This window comes from Oryzias latipes, chromosome 5, assembly GCF_002234675.1.
Source record: "Oryzias latipes chromosome 5, ASM223467v1".
NCBI lineage: Eukaryota > Metazoa > Chordata > Actinopteri > Beloniformes > Adrianichthyidae > Oryzias > Oryzias latipes.
Window position 1 is genome coordinate 27447815 of NC_019863.2, and position 19862 is coordinate 27467676.

At 39.8% G+C, this 19862-nt stretch overlaps 1 protein-coding gene across 2 annotated transcripts in view; it reads right to left on the reverse strand.

Moving 5' to 3' along the window:
* The window catches only part of LOC101164552 (RNA-binding motif, single-stranded-interacting protein 2), a 52224-nt gene that overhangs the window by 22086 nt on the left and 10276 nt on the right, over positions 1-19862 (reverse strand). The gene's annotated exons all lie outside the window — the stretch shown is intronic.

Here is a 19862-nt window from a genome sequence, read left to right on the forward strand (position 1 = left end):
CATACCAAAAAGAGAACAGCTACAGGAGAGAACTATTTTAACACAAAATTCTTGTGCTTTTGAAACTGCCTACAATACTTTGTGCTGTCTTTGTGCTTGAGCTCTACTCTCAGCTGCACAGCAACAGTTTCTGCAAAATCTGTCTCACTGATTTGATAAGTAACGCTCAATGTTCACAGAGGAATGATGGAGCCATATCCATTAAACATCTATCAACAACTTTTCAATCCTCAAAAGAGCATGCACATTGCCATAAACACAAAACGGGTCGGGGTGCCGCCTGCACCCCGACCCGTTCCGGATCCCAGGGGGGTGCCGCCTGCGCCCCAACCCGTTCCGGCTCCCAGGGGGGTGCCGCCTGCGCCCCGACCCGTTCCGGCTCCCAGGGGGGTGCCGCCTGCGCCCCGACCCGTTCCGGCTCCCAGGGGGGTGCCGCCTGCGCCCCGACCGGTTCCTGCTCCCAGGGGGGTGCCGCCTGCGCCCCGACCGGTTCCTGCTCCCAGGGGGGTGCCGCCTGCGCCCCGACCCGTCCCGGCTCCCAGGGGGGTGCCGCCTGCGCCCCGACGGGTCCCCGGTTCCACTGCCACGCCTGACCCGCCCGAGCTCGGCTCCACGCCTGACCCGCCAGAGCCTGACTGCTGGCCCGACCCGCCAGAGCCTGACTGCTGGCCCGACCCGCCAGAGCCTGACTGCTGGCCCGACCCGCCAGAGCCTGACTGCTGGCCCGACCCGCCAGAGCCTGACTGCTGGCCCGACCCGCCAGAGCCTGACTGCTGGCCCGACCCGCCAGAGCCTGACTACTGGCCCGACCCGCCAGACTCCATGCCTGACTCCATGCCTGACTCCATGCCTGACTCCATGCCTGACTCCACGCCTGACGACTCCACGCCTGACGACTCCACGCCTGACGACTCCACGCCTGACGACTCCACGCCTGACGACTCCACGCCTGACGACTCCACGCCTGACGCCATCATGCCTGACGACGCCTCCAAGCCTGACGACCCCTCCACGCATCTCATGCCGGACCTGCCACGCCGGACCGCTCGGCCCCCCGGCCGTCCTCCGGACCTGCCTCGCCGGACCGCTCGGCCCCCCGGCCGTCCTCCGGACCTGCCTCGCCGGACCGCTCGGCCCCCCGGCCGTCCTCCGGACCTGCCTCGCCGGACGGCGCGGACCCCCGGCCGTCCTCCGGACCTGCCTCGCCGGACGGCGCGGACCCCCGGCCGTCCTCTGGACTCTTGTGCCCGTCGAGGTTTATCCTCCGGGGCCCCCCCCTCATGTGACTTTTGGAACCTCGGAGCGGTTCCTTGAGGGGGGGGTACTGTCATGATTTGAACTTGTCTTGTTTTTGGTCCTTGTTCTGTCTTGTTTCTGTTTCCTGTTTTATTTTGAAAGTCTCCTGTCTTGTCTGTTTTCTTGAGTTTTACTTCCTTTGGTCCCCATCAGCCCTGATCGTGTCCACCTGTGTCTTGTCTGCCCTGTCTGTATTTAAGTCTTGTCTCTGCCTTCCTCCTGTGTTGGTCCATTAGTTATTCCTGTCCTGGTTGTCCTTGTCATGCCATGTTCCTCGTTTCTTGTTCCACGCCACAGTGAGTTTTGTTTAGTTTTGTCATCCTGCTCTGCAGCGCCTTTTGTTTGTTCATTAAACCCTCTAGACTCTGATCCTCATGCCTCCACCTCTGCGTCTGGGTCCAACCGGCTCTCGAGCCACCCTGCACCATGACAATCTGTATACAATTTAGGGTTTTTCTTTCTCAAAACGACCTTTTGTGTTTTTCATCTGCTCCTCACAACAATTTTAATAAAGAAATACTCAGAAATGCAACTTTAAGTTTAATTTTCTCATTATATGTCCTCCATCATCAAAAGAAATGCCACAAGAATATGTGAAAAACACCATTTTCATCAGATTGGGTTTTTAATAAACCATGAGTACGTTTAACATCAAAGGAAATAGCATTATTCTCCCTGCAGGAGTTTCTTTAGGTTTTCACACTATAATTCAAGATGAAGGGGGAGGCTAATTTGTGAGTGGATGGCGGTCATAGCGCACGCAGACTCTGCAATCTCATTCATCAACTGTTTGTCAGGAGTGCCAATTTCCCATCATTCTCCAGACACATGTCAAAAGTGTTTCACTGCGTTACTCCTTGAATCCCTGGTCTGCAGCCACACAGATTCATTCCTGCAATTTCTAAAAATCTTAGAACTAACATGCAAAACAATTACACTGATTTTCAATTATAATAAGTCATTTCATAGTTCTAGCTAAAATCCCAACTGTAACTGAAAAAAAAAACATTCCTGTTTAACCGTTTAACACCAGAGCTTTAGCTCCAGTGTTCTTCTATGAATTACTGTAACTCTTCGAACGTTTACGCAATTACCGGAATCCCAAAGGGTTCAGAAGCACAGAAAAGCAGCCTTGTGCTGATATGCAACACTTTACAGTTGTAAAGCGTTTATGCAATCAGCATAAACCAGCTGATTCAGATGCAGAGAAAAGCGGCGTTAAACCGTTATGCAACACTTTACTAACACTGCTAAAAACATTAGTAAACACTAACTATGCAAATCTTTACTTTCAAATAAATAAATAAATACATAAACTAATTAATTAAAAAAAAAAAAAAAAAATTACATAAGTTAAAAAAAAAAAACAACATAAATCAAGCTGTGCAATATGCCTATCGCAAAAAAAATACGAAAATTGCAATCGTAACCTTGTGCTTAAACAAACTCATGGCAGATAGAAGTATTTTACAAATCCAATAAATTCCTTTATTTCCTTTATGAATTTGAACAATCGGATGGACGCCTTCCCGTTGTTGACCAATCAGATGGAGCCCTTTTATGTTAGATGCTCGCCTCCTATGTAGACGAGGGTCATTTGGAGTAAAATTTGACTTATGTTGACTCTTATTTAAATTAAATTGTTGCATTAAATAGAAATTATTTTTCTGGTTGTGTCGCTATTTGTTCATGTATTGCAACTTATCTCGTCATCCCAATATTGATCACTAAATATCGCAAATCGCGAGTTTCCCTCATATCGTGCAGCTCTAATAAAAAACAAAAAATACACTAACTACTAACTTTACTTTCATAAACTTGAATGACGTAAAGCTGCTTTTCTCTGCATAAGAATCTGTTGGATTTACGTCACTTGCATAAACGGTCAAAGAGTCCTGGTACTGTTATTTGCTGTCGCTGGCGACAACTCAGATGTTAAAGGGTTTAAGTTGCTGACTATTTTCTGAAACATGTATGTTGCATTTTTAACTTTGTGGTGTTGTGTTTTACAGTCTGTTAGTATACCTACATTGTAAAATAATAAAAATAGAAGCTGTAACCTTAAAGTCAACTCAGTCTTTTGTGTGCTGCTAAAGTTGGTAGGACGTTTATTTTTAAACATCAAGCTTGACGACATTTTAAAGCTTCTAACAGAGTCGCTTGTCATACGTTTGAGATTTTATGCTGATGCTTCACTTCTCTTCTTCCGGATGACTTCAAATATCAGTCACTGGAATATTTTTAGGATAACGCTCCTGATAAAAATCAAGAACATCTATAAATAACACCATTTCCTGAACATCACGTTCCATTGAGGCTCTGAGACCGTCAGAACAAGCTTTAAAAACTTCAGATTGTTGTTTTAAAATGCTACGATTTGACACATATACATTTGTAACATTCTGACAAATAGGTAAACTCTGGAAGGATTTATGTGTGTAAGAATTTATCAGCTGATATTGAGAGATGAAGTCCAAGCAAACAGCATGACTCCACTTGATAAAGTTACTGGTATCACTAGCAGATGACTACCTCAACCCTCCTTTTAACTCTTTCATCTGCTTTTTTTATCACCCCTCCCTGAAGGACCTCTCTGGTTGACCCCAGTCTGACCCTTGGATTCCACTGATTTCCTGGATGTTGGGAGGTCTGCCTGCCTTCTCTGCCCCACACCCAACTGGGGCTGCAGTCCTTTCCTCGGGCGGGAAAGAGACGAGGCTGTGCGACCAGCTGACCGGCTCACAATACACACTGGTGTGCATTTTTCTGATTTACGGTCTGCCTGAATGAAGACACAGCTCTTGGCTTGAGTAGAATGAAGTTCCTGCTGTGTACTCCTACAATCACGCAAACATTACAGAAGTTTCACTTTTGTACGACCAAAATGCTGAGCAAAAAAAAAAAAAAAAAAAAAATCCACAACAAAACCGAATTTTGTATCTGGAATACCAACAATTAACCATTCTGTCTCCCATTAACAGTCGAAACCTACCGTCGCAATGACGTCACGTAAAAATGCAAGATAAAGAGCTGTAACAGGATCTGTCAGTGTCAGCTGAAGGTTAGGCAAGGACTGTACTCTACTGTCTAGTAAAGTTAAGAAGTATTCTGTCGGCAGCAGGCAGGAAATCCTGTGTGTCTACTCCTGATCTTATCTCACAGACATGAGATTGAGAGGCTCCGCATTCCAGCCAGGTGACAGGGACACTGCATTCACGTCCCGACTCGTACCGCAGTCCTCCCTCCTTTCTGTCTCTTAACCTTGCCTCTCTTTTGTGTCTTCACGAATACACAGCAGGGTTGTTCTGCCCTTTGTTTAAGCACCAGAACACACCTATGGCGGCAGGCGCAAATTCACGTGAACTGTGCACGCCCCAGTAATGGCAGGCAGTCTATGTGAGGTTATGTAAACCCTTTGTCCGTGGAGCGAGTTCACATGCAACAATCGGCTCTCACTACCCATGGAAGCAGAAGATGAACTAACGCAGGGTTGGGGCAACTCTTCAATGCTGAGACCATCCAACTGGAGGTTGTTCCGACCATCAAAGGCTCGATAGTTACTCCAGTAATCTCTGTCTGTAGCCTCACAAATGCGTCCTTCAGGATGGTAATAGTTTTTGTCATAAAAACAGGGACTCAACTGAAATGTCTCACTGGAAGAAATGTAATAGCTTTTCACTTCACATGTAAACACCTCTAATCAACAAAAAAATGAAATTAACTAAGAGGAACTGTTTCTAGCCACATATGTAGAAACACTGATGAGAGAAAAACTATATTTTTAAAAAGAAAACGTATAAAGTGTCTTGAAGTGGAGTCATGGCATCTGGACTTAAAATCTTCTTTCTTGAAACGCTTCACCACTTGAATGAGTGGTGAAAAGAAAATTCCTATTCCATCATCTCTTGACAAATTGTAAAAGCGTTCTCAGTGGTCGTTTAATTATGATTTTGCTGTTTTTAGCCGAAATCAAAAAACCTGGATCATTTCCTAGGACACAATGTCTGCATAGCAGCAGAAGTTCATTCGAAATTTGCTTCTGAGTTGCGGACGGGATTATTGAAACGGAGCAACCCCACTTTCTACTGCCCATTGCTGAGAGCTCTCTGTTTACATGCTCTCCCGCTAGCTTAGAGTCCCTTACACCCCAATCTAATATTACCGGTGCAAAGAAAATGGAGAGAAATATTGGAGCTATCCAGCCGTACAGTTTTGAGCCAGATCCCAACTCGGAGGAGAAAAACAAAGACATAAATGGATCTAGTCATGTAGAAGTGGATGCTTTAGAATAGAGCGGAGCAGGGAGCTTGTCGCCCGTCAAGCGTAATCTGTATGTAACAAAAAGTCTTTTTTAAGCAACATTTTTTCATTTGCTTCTAAACTAAATAAAGAAAAATTCTCAGAAACCAACTTTTAGCTTATTATTTTTTATATGTACTCCATCATTAGAAAAATGCCAAAAGAACATGTTAAAAACACCAAAAACACAATTTTCATCAGAGTTGGTCTTTAATTCCAGGTGCCATGACTCAACTTCATGATAACCTATATTGCTACACATTTTGGAGAGCAAAACCCCAAGAATGGTGCAGTAATTTAAGAAGACAGATGGTAAACTTAAAAAGTTGTAGCATAAAGTTTGTTTAAAAAGTGGATGGTATTGGTTGAATCTCACAAAGGGGAAATACGAAACATTGACCCTCATATGATCCCACTGAAGTGCTGCAACCCTGTGGAGCTCCTGACGGCTCTTATGGGGACTTTCAGATGATTTTTTTAACGTTTTTTTTCTCAGATAGTCCGCTTTGCTTGGTAAATAAAAAAAAAGACAAAGAGGTAATCACTTGTCTGCTTTAAAATCGGGGTCTCGGTTCACTTGCAAGTGGACTGTGGTGCAGTTCAGTAACAGGGCAAATGCAGATGGACGATCCAGTAACCAAAACTGCAAAGACCCAAAGAGATACATGATGTGGAAAGGCACATTGGACGAATGGGATCCTTGAAACAGAAAGCAGAGCAAATTCAAAAGTAAAATATATAAAAAAGAAGAGTTTTTTGGTTTAATCAATATTATTCAAGAAACGTAACTACTTTTTATTTTAGAGTAAACTGCAATAGTGTGACTAGAACAAATAAACCAGTTTAACAAAGGAATGAGCAGCCTAAGGCAAATACTTGCATGTTAGTATGAACAGATGCAGATGTCAATTCAGCATCATTATACTTTAACATATCTTTAATTGGTTCTTTTATTTCTCATTTTACTCCATAGCATGTGGTATTTTTTTAGGAATGTTGCACCTTTTTCTGCTAACATATTTATGGATCTTTTTTTACATGATGAAAGCTGGTTTTTATTCACTAGGGGGGGGGGGGAGTGAGGGTGTGAACAGAGCAACACTTCTGGCACCCATTAACTTTAAAAATATTTCCATCTGAACTGTCTTATTTGGACATAAATGCACACGCATGCACATCTCTCCCTGCAAATCAGATGACACAAGTCCAGCTTTAAAAGCAGAAAAACATGAGCCCAAAGCTCAGCGAGAGATCGAACAAAATGTGAGACACAATGAGTGTCCGGCGTCAGGTTTCTAACAGCTGTGCATTCTCCAAGGATTGGGTCTCCATTTCCACCTTTTTACTTTGGCTGGCTTCAGAAAGACGTACTTCAAGGGAAACCAAGCCAAAACATCTGACAGTGAATTAGGAGACAGATAAACGTATACCTGGCAAACAGCCGGAGGGACAAAGGTAACTGTAATCCAGAGCTTTGCAAGAATACAGACTATGCTACACAACAGCTGGGATGTTTCACTGCTGCTAAAGAATAGAGCAGAATACAATAGACGCTTCACTACAAACAAGTAAAACCATATTGTCTACGACTTTCACAAACCCATCACCTGTGTGGTTGTTCTAAGAACGTATTTGTCACATGTCCATGTCTATAATGTAAATAATCAGCCAGAACTTTAGCCAAAACATGCATGACAATCTGAAACTTTTAATCTCTCAGAAGAAACAATAACTACACGAAAACAAAATAGCTTTTATGGTTTGAAAATAGCTTTCATATGGCTGAACCATATCATATGACAGAGGATAGATGTGTTGCCCCTCGCATTTTTTTCGCTTGTTTGATCTGCTGCCCTCTGAACGGAGCTTCAGATCAATAGAGGAATGCACCACCAGACTCACAAACAGCTTTTCCCCTCTGTAAAGAACAGCCAACTCTCAGAGTCCTACTACAACTCAAGACACACATTCATGCCTAACATTTATATATAATCTTTGCATTTTCTCTAAATATGTTCCATCTATTTTTGTTTATCTAAACCTTTTTTTTTGGCACATTTAAATCTCTCTTTGCAAAAATACCTTTATTTTGTTGCATAATGTAAAATGTAAGACGCCAATACAGCTTTTGTCAAATAGATTTAAAAAACACAGATTTAAAACTCCTGGCATAGATGCTCTGAAGATCCTTCCCTTTCAGTGTCCTGTGTTTATTACAGTATGACTTAAAGTCCCTCTTCAATAATCTTTGATCTACTTTTAAAACCATTCCCGGTGGTCTTTTAATTATGACTATGCTGTTTTTAACCAAAATCAAAAAGGCTGTGTCTCGAAAACTATTTTCGAGCGGCAGGAGTTCATTAGAAATTCACGTCTGAGTTGTGAGTGGGACTGTTGCCACAGAGCAAGCCCGCCCCCTTTCCTGTCACCCATGACTGAGGGCTATCTGTTTACACTCTCGCGTCAGCTTACAGCCAAACAGCAAAAAAAGGTGAACAATGTTGGACCTATCCAGCTGTAGTTTTTGCGTCTGCTCCTGATTCACAGAGATTTGAATAAAGAAATCCTCAAAAAGCATTTTGAGCTTATTGTCCTTTACATATGTCTTCTATCACCAGAAAAATGCCACAAGAAAATGTTAAAAACATAAAAAACACTTCTTTTATCGGAGTGGATCTCAGAAACAACAGTCACGATTTTGTGCTACTGGCATCAACTTCTTACCATGACTGATGCTGGTAGATGGGATTTCAGAGAAATCTTAAAACAGGATTTCTGAGGCTTTCTTTCGGACACTGGAGCTGTTTTTGTTCCTGCTGGTTCAGCACAGTAATGCCTTTCAAATACTGTGGATGTAGAAATAATTGGTCTTTCCAAAAAAACTTACATCGACTCGTTTTCAGTGTCAATGCTCCTTTTTTCCCTATTCGTGACTTAAATCCTTGTGTTTGCTTAATATTTTGATAATAAGTGTAATGAGCAGTGAATTACGAATTTACAAAATTACAGTTGTGTTACTGTACTGTAGTTAATAAAAGATATGTTTTTGTTAATCTAGTTTTTTATAGTAAATTTAAAATACAGATGTCATAATTGCATATTTATATAGGGTGCTTGCAGGTTTTGAAATATTCGAAGTGTCCATTATGGTTTGAAACTGTATTTCAAATGAGTGCAGGAACACTAATCCTCTTAAAAATCATATAATACATCAACCACACTGGGTATTTTTGTGGGCTGACAGTAATAGTTGAGACTTTTATTCCTCCAGTTTTGGAATTGGCTTTTTTTTGTAAATTAAGGGCATTTATAACAACTGATGAGTCGAAAACTGATGCTATTTGATCCTAAATGAACTTTTAGTTTTTCATTCTTCTTTTGGGGTAAAACCAAAATCTGTTCAAAGTTGCCGCTCTAAGACCTGAGTGCTGTATGGTAACAACTTTTCTCTCACATGAAGGCAGTAATGTGCTGACAAAGAAGAAGAAAAAATCTGTGAAAAAAGACAGCAGACACTGGGACACAGGAAGGATGGCGTAGTTATAATAAGTTATCTTCACAAAAACTAACATCTGTGGCAAATTTTTAAGTTAGCTCTGTAAATTCATGCAAAGGAATCCATGGCATCAAATATTAGCTCTAAGTCTAAAAAAACTGAACAAAAACTACAAAAACCGGAGTGCACAAACCCCTGACTGAAATCCACCGTACCTTAAGTGGCAGCAAGCCGCCTCAAGTTATTTTTCCATCCAGGAAGCTTCACACGGAAACCAACCAAATTTAATTTGAGAACATTAATTCTATTTATTTGAAGGAGGAAATGAGATGCTGAGACAGGGGAGGAGTAGCTGGCTTTAAGCAAAACAGAAACCTAACGCCTTTTCAGTCTGTGCAGCAGCCTTGCAATCATAAGGAGCACTTTTCTCGAAATGCGCGACGGATTTTGGTTTGGCGTTCAGACTTTTACTTTGAGAGCAGCTCAGACAGAATTCAAGACAAAAGGGATGAGAGGGGTGTTGAGGTGGGAGCATGAAATGTTCAACTCTGTGAACTGCAGCTGCTTTAAATGAGGAATCATGGGAAGACCTAAGGAAACCGGAGGAACTTTTCCCAACATGTTAATCTCCTTTTATGGCAGTTATTCAGTGCATTTTTTATCGATACTGTCCCTTTAAGAGAAGACTTAACATCATAAAACGAACCATAGAGTTTTTGATAGATACAAAAAAGTATTCAATAATTGAATTATGGGCCAAATGTATTACTGTTTATGAAACAGAAAAAAAGGACTGAATCAATTCAATTTCAATTCACAAACTCATAATTGGGTAAGTTTCAATTAAATATTGATTTATTTTTCCAATTTTAAAACAAACGTTTGTTTAAAAAAACAAAACAATTCTCATATAGACTATAAATTGAACAAAAGCAGAACCTTTGTGAATAAAATAATGATTTATTTAATTAAAAACTAACAAAAAAACCAGTTATTTTACCAAAAAGACATGGAAAATAACTTTACAGAAAATCTGATTCATGGAACCGCTATTCATTGTGAGTAAATATTAATTCAGTTTTCATTGATCAATTTTTAAGCCCAACCTTAAAACTGTAGAATTATGTTTCCATGGATGAGAATTTTAAAAACTTTATTTAACTAAACTATACAAAAAATTAAGCAAATACTCTAATGAAAGACTGGAATTATTTATACAAACAACACAGGTCATTTGGTAATGCATTATAACTTGGTAGTAAAATAAAGAAATATACAACATAAGTGGAAGTTGTGTGAACTTTGTGTTGTGTTACACACCAACAGCTGCAGGAACCATGGACTGGTACCAGCTCTTATTACAGTGTTTGCTTGTAGGACTGCATTCCAGTTGACTGGCATTCACATAAAAGAAGCGCTAAGGGTTGTCATTTTGAGCATTTTTATTCTTTTTCTAGATGTATACATTGTATAGTAAGAATGTATACTTTGAGTATTTTTTTGTAAAAGCACCATGAAACGTTGTTTCATGGGTTCTGACTATTTCTTCAACCATTCTGAGTTAAAGGATTTTTATGTTAATGACATTAACCGATTTGGATCCAAAAAAAATCAAAAGCAAATGACATAATAATGTTACAATTTTTAAGGGAAAAATTGTTGTTTGGGATCATTTAAGGTATGTGCATTAAGGCATGTGCACCTCTGGAGGTATTTGGTGTCTATTCCTCATGATTCATTTGATTTCTTTGAAAATATTTTTCAAAATCGTTATTTGAATAGTCGACAGTGCTAATTAACATATATTTCCTCTATTTAAGGTAATACAAAGGCTTTTCTTTTGATATATATTCATTATTTTGTCCACATTTTTACCCTATTTATTCCTCCAACAAAATGTTTATACTTTTCATTTATTTCATTGTTTAATTGTTTAATATCTATCAACAGTGTTTTTATTATTGTTTTAATACATAATTATTGCTTAAATGTGGCTCTTTTTTGAAGTTTTACACTTGATTTTTGAAGCGTTTTGAATTTTCTGTGCATGAAAACATGAAAAAGGGTTTAGAAACACTGATTTAGAGGTTTTATCCCAGCATAGTAGTAAACAGACTGCATTCACAGCCTTTTAAAGAGCTGTTGCACATTTTTATTAGACCTTTGTGATCCAAAAATGTTGTGCTTTGGGGTTTTTTAGGGTCTCCTTGCATCTCAGTCAAATACAAGAGCGGAGCTACATCAAAATGCACAATTGAACAAAATCTTAAAAGTGTTTCTCAAAATGTACAGAAATGTAGTTGGACTGAAAACTTTTCCCCAGTTGTGTTCCTTAAACAAACATATGAGGATGAGCCATGCAGATTCTTCACAGTTCAGGCTTTTACAGTGACAACAGACAGACACAGACTGTGGATGCAAAATAACAATAAGGCATGTATAATTCAATTATGATCCAAAGCCTGTAGACACTTGATATGCATGACCAAATGGAAACACAAATCTCAAGGACAGGCTAAAAATACAGAGAATCTATATGATTAAAGTCCCACTCCAACTATATTTTTTTCTATTGTAAAATTGTCCACAGTGGTCTTTTAACTGTGATTATGCCATTTTTAGCCAAAATCAAAAAGCATGTGTCATTTTTTTTAAGACATATTTTCTGCAGCACAGCAGAAGTTCATTAGAAATTCGCCTCTGGGTTGTGGGCGGGACTGTTGGCGCAGAAGTTAGCCTCAGCTCATTTCCCATCAGCCCTTTGTTTACACTCTCTCACGCCAGCTTATAGCACCTCACAGGCCCAAGCTAACATTGACATAGCAAAATAAGGGTGAGCAATATATAAGCTATCAAGCCGTACAGCTTTGAACCAGATGACAGCTCAGACCAGGAAAATTAAGATGTTAATGGATCTATGTGTCTGCTAGTAGATGCATCCTATTTGGAGCAGAGAAGGGGACACTTTGACCCACTCATGGCAGTTGCTGCATCTTTTCAAACCGTGGGTTTTTGTCTGCTCCTGATCCAGCACAGGTTGATCACCAAAATACTAAGAAAAGCAGTTTTAATCTTCATTTCCTATAAACATGTCCTCCACCATTAGAAAATGCAACAAAAACATGTTAAAAAAAACACCAAAATCATGATTTTCATTGGACAGAGTCTTTAAAAATCCACTCTGATTATCGGTAATGTATTGGAAAAGCGTTCACAGTTGTCTATTATTTGTGATCCTTTTTTAACTAAAGTCCTAAATCCTGTGTCATTTTCTAGGACATAGTTTCTGCAAAACGGCATTGGAAGTTCACCTCTAAGTCATGGGCGGGACTGGAGTTAGTCCTTCTCTATTTCCTGTCATCCATCGCTTACATGCTCTCCCACTAGCTTACAACAGTGCAACAAAAATGGCGAGCAATTCAGCCGTAGGGTTTTGAGCCAGACACTAGCTCAGACGAAGAAAGAGAAGATGTACATGAATCTGGTTGTCTACAAGTGGATGATTCGGAATGGAGCGAAGCAGGAAGCTTGTCATCATGGAGTGATTTTTGTGCCATTATTCCTTGCGCAACAATCACTGTTATGAGCGTAAAACCTAAAAAAAACTGTATACTTAAAAACTTATTTTGGACTTGAAATTTCAAATCAATTTTCACTCAAAAGAAATTCTCTCTCTCTCTCTTCTGTTCTCGAAACAGAGCAGGACACCTTAGAAATGCGCCACAAAAGCCAACCAATCACACACATGGACATGAAAGTTAATGCTGATTGGTCAGAAATTCTTCAATCCCGCACAAAGCTGATCCAGCGTACAAGTTTAAGTAAAGTGGCCCACCCAGCAAATTTTCTCTGTCACAAATACAATCTTTTTCAAACTGTATTTTTTTCATCTGATCCTGACTCACAGCCATTTGATTTGAATTAAATAAATACTCAGAAATGCAGTTTTAAGCATACTTTTTTAAAACAATGTCCTCCATCGTCAGAATAATGCCCAAAAAATATGTTAAAAGCACTGAAAACGCAATTTCAATCAGAGGGGGGAATAGCAGCGATGTTAAATTATTTTTAATGAACTTAGTTTAGTGAACACATGTGCTGCGCGCAGACAGGCTGCTCTTTTGCTTCAAGGATGTATAGAATGTCTGCCAAAAGGCTTTTCTTGACGCGCATTCATAATTCTGGGAAGGGAGTCATCGTGGTCTGGTGGGATTTTTGGAGGGGTGGGGCGTGTTCCGCTTTCAGCTGGGAAACTGAATGAAAAAAGAAAAAAACTTTGCGAAGTTACGAGTCAGAGGAGACAATGAAGAGCAGATTTAACAGTAAATACGCGCGTCGGTCTGTGCGTCCGTCCGACGGAGGGGGCGGAAATCATTTGGTAACATGTTCCTCCATCCTGCCTCTCCCTACCCCCACTTCCACAAACACCCGGCCGCTTTCCCCAACACTTCCACAGAAAAAAAAAAAAAAAGTTCCTCTCCGGCATTGACTTTTCCAAATGAGTGAGCAAAGCCGCAGCGACATCCTAAATGTGGCAGCCCCCCTCGCGCGCGCGCTGACGGCTACTACCAAATAAAACAGCGGACGTCCGAGCGTGGCGGGGCCGGGAGGTGGAGGATCCCCCCTCACACACACACACACACACACACACACACACACACACACCTACCCGTATTTCTTACCCCGTGAGGTCCCATGACTAGGACCCTCCTGGTGGGATCCACCTTTTCTACAAGGTTTTCTGAGATGGTTTTAACTGCTAAAATAATGTAATTTTTTTTCAAGGAGTGTTATCATTTCAAATACTGAAAACACTAACATGAAAAATAAACCTGAATTTTGGTTTCCCATGGGGACCACCCATACAACAGTAGTTACTCTAACTTTGGTTAACAGCTCTGTAACTAAGGCAATTGGGATTGTAGTACTCATTTCACACTTCCTGACTAATAAAGTCTTTTACCAAACATGCAAGGCATCATTCACTGTCAAAATATGTTTGTTATGAAGGAAACTGCGAACAGCAAATAAGAGACAAGGGCAATTTATTTATAGTTACCAATCTATAAAACTATACTGCTGTTGGACAGAACAAGGTTCCCTTTGACCCGTTAAACGTTCTATCACACACTTACTGCAGGGCTCTTGAACTCCAGGTTTGGAGGGTTGACATCCTGCTTGTTTTCCAAATTTTCTTCTTCTACTTCCTGTTGATCTACTGGGCCAGGTGAGCTCAGTCAATCAGAAGCAGGAGTTGGTGGAAAACAAAAATTAGGGCTCCCCCTCGTTTTCCCTTTCCTACTTTTAACTGACTGGAATCACCGGGGCAGCGGATCGGAAGGGGGTAGAGCAAAAAGATCTGGAAAACTAAAACGACATCAGCCCTAAAGGCCTGGAGTTCCACAACGTAAACACAGATTTAACCAGAAAACAAAGACCTGTTGAACTCAAATTAAGTGCTTTATAAAAACAAAGTGACATTTGACCTGTCAAAAAATTACAAAATGAAATCAAGTGCTTCAGGAAAAAAAAGTCACCTTTGACCTATACAATTGTTTTAAATACAAATAAAATGCTTCAGAAATTAAAGGTCACCTTTGACCTATACATATGTTTTAAATACAAATTAAGTGCTTCAGAAATTAAAAGGTCACCTTTGACCGATACACGTGCTTCAAATGAAAATTAAGTGCTTCCGGAAAAAAAAGGTCACTAAGATAAATAAGTGCATGTGTCTGAAGCTTAAATTTGGAACTTAGATTTACAAGCACTGGTTTAAATTAAAGAAAACAAAATAAAGTTGAATCACATAATCTTTCTAACTAACAAAAACTAACGTCTTTTTGAACTTTACCGCCTCAGTGCTGTGATTTTGTTCCTAACAAAAAACTTGACTGCCTGCCATGTTCGTCCTTCCAGCTCCCTCGGCGAAGCTTCTATGCAGGAAAGACATGTTTTCCTGGAACCCTCCCACCTTCAATGCAGGTTCCTAAAATTTTTTCCAATGCTCGGCACTCTGCTGAAGACCAGGTCCTTTTTTTTAAGCTCCTTAGAAAAAGAAAGGAAAGAATGTTATAAGTCACCAACGTACAAAACGTGATTAGACCAGATTCAAGGTAATGAGCATTTCTTATTTACAAAAATTAAGGAGATGCTACGATATATATCAAAAGCTCAGCAAAACGTCTGACTACCTGTAACAGTGTTAACTAAATGTCAGATGTTCATTAGAAAAGAAAGCCCACAGAAATAGATTTTCTTATCTTGTGTTGAAAGTATCAGAGCCACGTTGCTGGTGTAGTTAGAAATGATTCTGTATTGTGAAAAGTTACCCGTCTCAGCAGTATCGATGCCTTAGTCTCTCTGCTGTGTAGAAACCATGGGCTCCATTTTTGAAAACATTTTAATTAAAAACCCAACAAGAACCACACAACCTCACATTTTCATTGAAAACTGACATAAGACAATTTCATGAAACTCAAGTCTTTCAATGTTGGCAGTGAGATGTTTCAAAGTCTGATTTAGACAGTTTTGATGACATGTACCTCTTGTGCACAATTATTAGTAACATTTTATCTTTGAACTACATATGCTATAAGCAAGAAATGTAATAATAAATAATACCCCCCTCCCTTAAAAATGGTTGTTAGAAAACATAGTTTGTGCCATTTTTAAGAAACTTTTAAAAGTGTAACATGTAGGAATCATACCTGTTTGTAGGGGTCGCTTCTTAGACTTTTAGACTTTTTCACTGCCGTGTCCGTTCTTCAGTCTTGAGTCCTGTTCATTGTACCAATATGGTTATATGGTTATTTTAAAATGACAATCATACACTTTTTGTCTTCCCTGAATTGAGAAAATGTCAATATTAAAGACCCATGCCCTAATGGCACATACACAACAGCCATGGAAGCACTGTGAAGCAGCTCTTCAAGTCCAGCTTCAACTACAGTCAGGACCACAAATATTTGGACAGAGACACATTCTTTCTAATTTAGTTTCTGTCAATTACCACAGTGAATTTTAAATAAAACAAGTCAGATGCCATTGAAGTGCAGACTTTCAGCTTTTATTCCATAGATTGAACAAAAAGATTGCATGAAAATGTGAAAAACGAAAGCATTTTTTAAACACAATCTCTTCCAGGTGAATGCATCCAAACTGATTGGGCGGCGTTTCATAATACAGATGCACAATGACCTAAAACATACAGCCAAAGCAACTCAGGAGTTTATTAAAGCAAAGAAGTGGAATATTCTTGAATGGCCAAGTCAGTCACCTGATCTTAACCCAATTGAGGAGCATTTCACTTGTTGAAGACTAAACTTCAGACAGAAAGGCCCAAAAACAAACAGCAACTGAAAGCAGCTGCAGTAAAGGCCTGGCAGAGCATTCAGAAGGAGAAAACCCAGCATCTGGTGATGTCCATGAGTTCAAGACTTCAGGCTGTCATTGACAACAAAGGCTTTTCCACCAAATATTAGTAACGACCATTTTGTTTTCAGTTATTTCATTTGTCCAATGACTAACGAGCCAATGAAATGATGGGGTGGTGTTTAAAAAAAAAACTTTAGTTTTTCACATTTTTCTGCAATCTTTTTGTTTAACCCATGGAATAAAAGCTGAAAGTCTGCACTTCAATGGCATCTGAGTTGTTTTATTGAAAATTCACTGTGGTAATGTACAGAAACTAAATTGGAAAAAAATGTGTCTCTGTCCAAATATTTATGGTCCTGACTGTACATTTTTTTTCTTTCATAATAGTAGGTTTAGCTTTCTGTCAGAATTGACAAAGCCTTTTGGATAAGAGGTGAAACGTTTTCTAACTTTAAAAACCAAGTCCAGATGACAGCCCCTAAACCTACTACTATGACAGGGGTGGGCAAACTACGGCCCGCGGGCTGGATACGGCCCGCCTCCATCTTTGGTCCGGCCCGCCGAACACACTTTTTTTTTTAATCTGGCCACACGATCAAGATGTGACATTTTATTCCACCTTCTGCAGTCTGTGTTCTACCTGAAAACCTCTAAAATCACTGTCAAATAGAACAGAAGACAGTCTTCTCTTTCCACGTCGCATTTCATCTTTCCCGGTTTAGCTCATTATATCTGAGCGATCATGCTGCCTTTTTTAAACAGTGCGCCCTGTTCTGTGTCCTGATTGGCTGGAGACCTTGTCAATCAATCTCCCCAGTCCGTGCCTCAACTCCTGTACAGAAACGCGCAGCTCTCAGATCTATAGAAATCTTTGATCGCGATCAGATCTTTGTTTTCATTTTAAGATCCTGGACCTAATTTCTATGAAGGTTTAAGAATTTAAACAAGAGAAAATGGTGAAAATGTTCATGTCTGTCTGAGAAAAGTGTATTAAGGCAGTGAGGAGTTTTACTACCATAAATTTAAAACGTCTGTAATCATTCTCCGTAGATTTCACCGATCACGGTTATTTTTACAACGAAACTCCTGCAATAAAGGAGGGAACTCTGTAGTGGTGAAAAGGTAACACAGATATATGTGTAGTTGCAGCAGAAGACAGATAAATTTGCTTTTTCTGTATTACTGGATGTAAACAGAAAGCGCAGCTGCCCAAACTGTGAGACGCAAGATGAGCTCAAAGTCTCTGAGGAATTATGACGAGAGAGGATCCATCATTTATTGTTTTTGTTTTTAAATGTCAGTATATTTTTCCTGAATTTTTGTCTTTGAAAATCATAGAGAGTGTTGTTTGGTCATTGTTTTATTTCATAAATAGTGTTATTTATTTTCTTAAAAGGATCATGAATGAATGAAACTTTATTCATACAACACTTTACAACTCCTTGAAGGTACCAAAGGGCTTCACAATAAAATAGAGATCTAAAATGGGAACAAAAGTTTTAAACTAAAAACTCTAGAATATTCTGTTTTAGAATATAATTTTCAATCCAAATGTTTTCATCTACATTCCATGTTAAATCATTTTCACTCCACGCATCTGCTCCTGGTCCGGCCCTTCTATCCAATTTTTATAACCCAATGCGACTTAAAATAATTGCCCACCCCTGTACTATGATGTGGAAATGGAATCAACCTGGATAAATGAGAGTCTTCATAGACATGCATTTTTTTTCTTTTGTCAAAATCGTTAAAAGTGATCTCCTAATAATGATTGTGCAGTTTTTAGCCAAGATCCAAAAGCTGTGTTGCTTTTGTAAGACATTCTTTAAGACCATAGGCAGTGGTTCATTAGAAATACAATACTGGGCTTCCTTCCCCTCCATGTCACAGATAGCCGTTTGTGCGAGCACGAGCTTATAGCCTCACGCTAATATTAGTGGGGCAAAAATAATGACAAGCAATATTGGATCAATCCTGCCAGACAGTTTTGAGCCAGATTTTAGCTATCAGGGCAAGATGGAGCTCCCTGTGTGCGACATCACACTACTCTGTTAGGTTTTGTTTTTGTCTTTAAAGCAAAATAGGTTTAGTTATTTTGGCTAAAATAGTTGATTTCACAATTAAAACTCAACTGGGAACGCTTGTATAAAAAGATTAAATTTAGAAGGGGGGGGGGGGGGTTGTAATACCAGATTCACTGTCTTCACTCCTTGACTCCATTTGATGTTTTGTTGAAGATGTTGAAGTCCCGAAGTCCCTGTAAAAACAGAATAGAACAAGTGTTAAAATGGAGTGCTCATTAACGTAATGAGCAGGGTAGATTGCAGGCCATCAGAAAAAATAAACAAAAGCTAAAAACACATTTAAAAAAACTCCGTCAGTAAATAATTATCCTCACAATCTGTCTGCTAGCCGAAAGCCTCTGCAGGCTACTGCTTTTTTAGTTTCTATGTAGCTTGAGGGGACGTCTGACAGATCTTGAACCATGGCATGTTTGGTAAAGTAGTCTTTAGTGAGCTGGAGAAAAGAAACAAGTTTTTCATTTTAAATTGTAATACACTACTTTGTAAATAATATTTTATAAAAGTTAAGAGTTCAGTCTAAAGCAGGGGTGGGCAAACTGCGGCCCGCTGGCTGGATCCGGCCCGCCTCCATGTTTGGTACGGCCCATTGAACAATATCAGAGACCCATGTTTTTTTTTATCTGCCCATTTTAGAAGTGACATTTTCTTCCCCCCTTCTGCAGTCTGAGCTCCAACCTGAAACCCTCTAAAAATCTGTCAAATAGAGCAGAAGACAGTCTTCCCTGTCTACGTCACAGTTCATCTTTCCCAGTTTAGCTCATTCTTTTAGATCAATTATGCTGCTTTTTTTAAACACCCTGTTCTGTGTCCTGATTGGCTGAAGACCCCGTCAGTCAATCTCCATGTCTCCTGTACAGAAAGGCGGAGCGCTTTAGATCTACAGAAATTTTTGTTTTCATTCTAAGATCCTGGACCTAATTTCTATGAAGGTTTGAGAATTTAAACAAGAGAAAAGGTGAAAATGTTCATGTCTGTGTGAGAAAAGTGTATTAAGGCAGTGAGAAGTTTTACTACCATAAAAAAACGTCTGTAAGTAATCAAACTCCGTGGATTTCACAGATCATGGTTATTTTCAGAACATAACTCCTGCAAAAAACGAAGAACTCTGTACTGGTGAAAAGGTAACGCAGATATACGATTAGCTGCAGCAGAAGACAGAGAAATTTGCTTTTTTCATTATTACTGGATAAGAAAACGACATGCAGGACACAGCTGCTCAGTATTAGAGCAAACTATGAGACGTGTGAGGAGCTGCAGCTTCAAAGTCTCAGCGGGACGAAGACGGGAGAGGATCCACTATTCATTGTTTT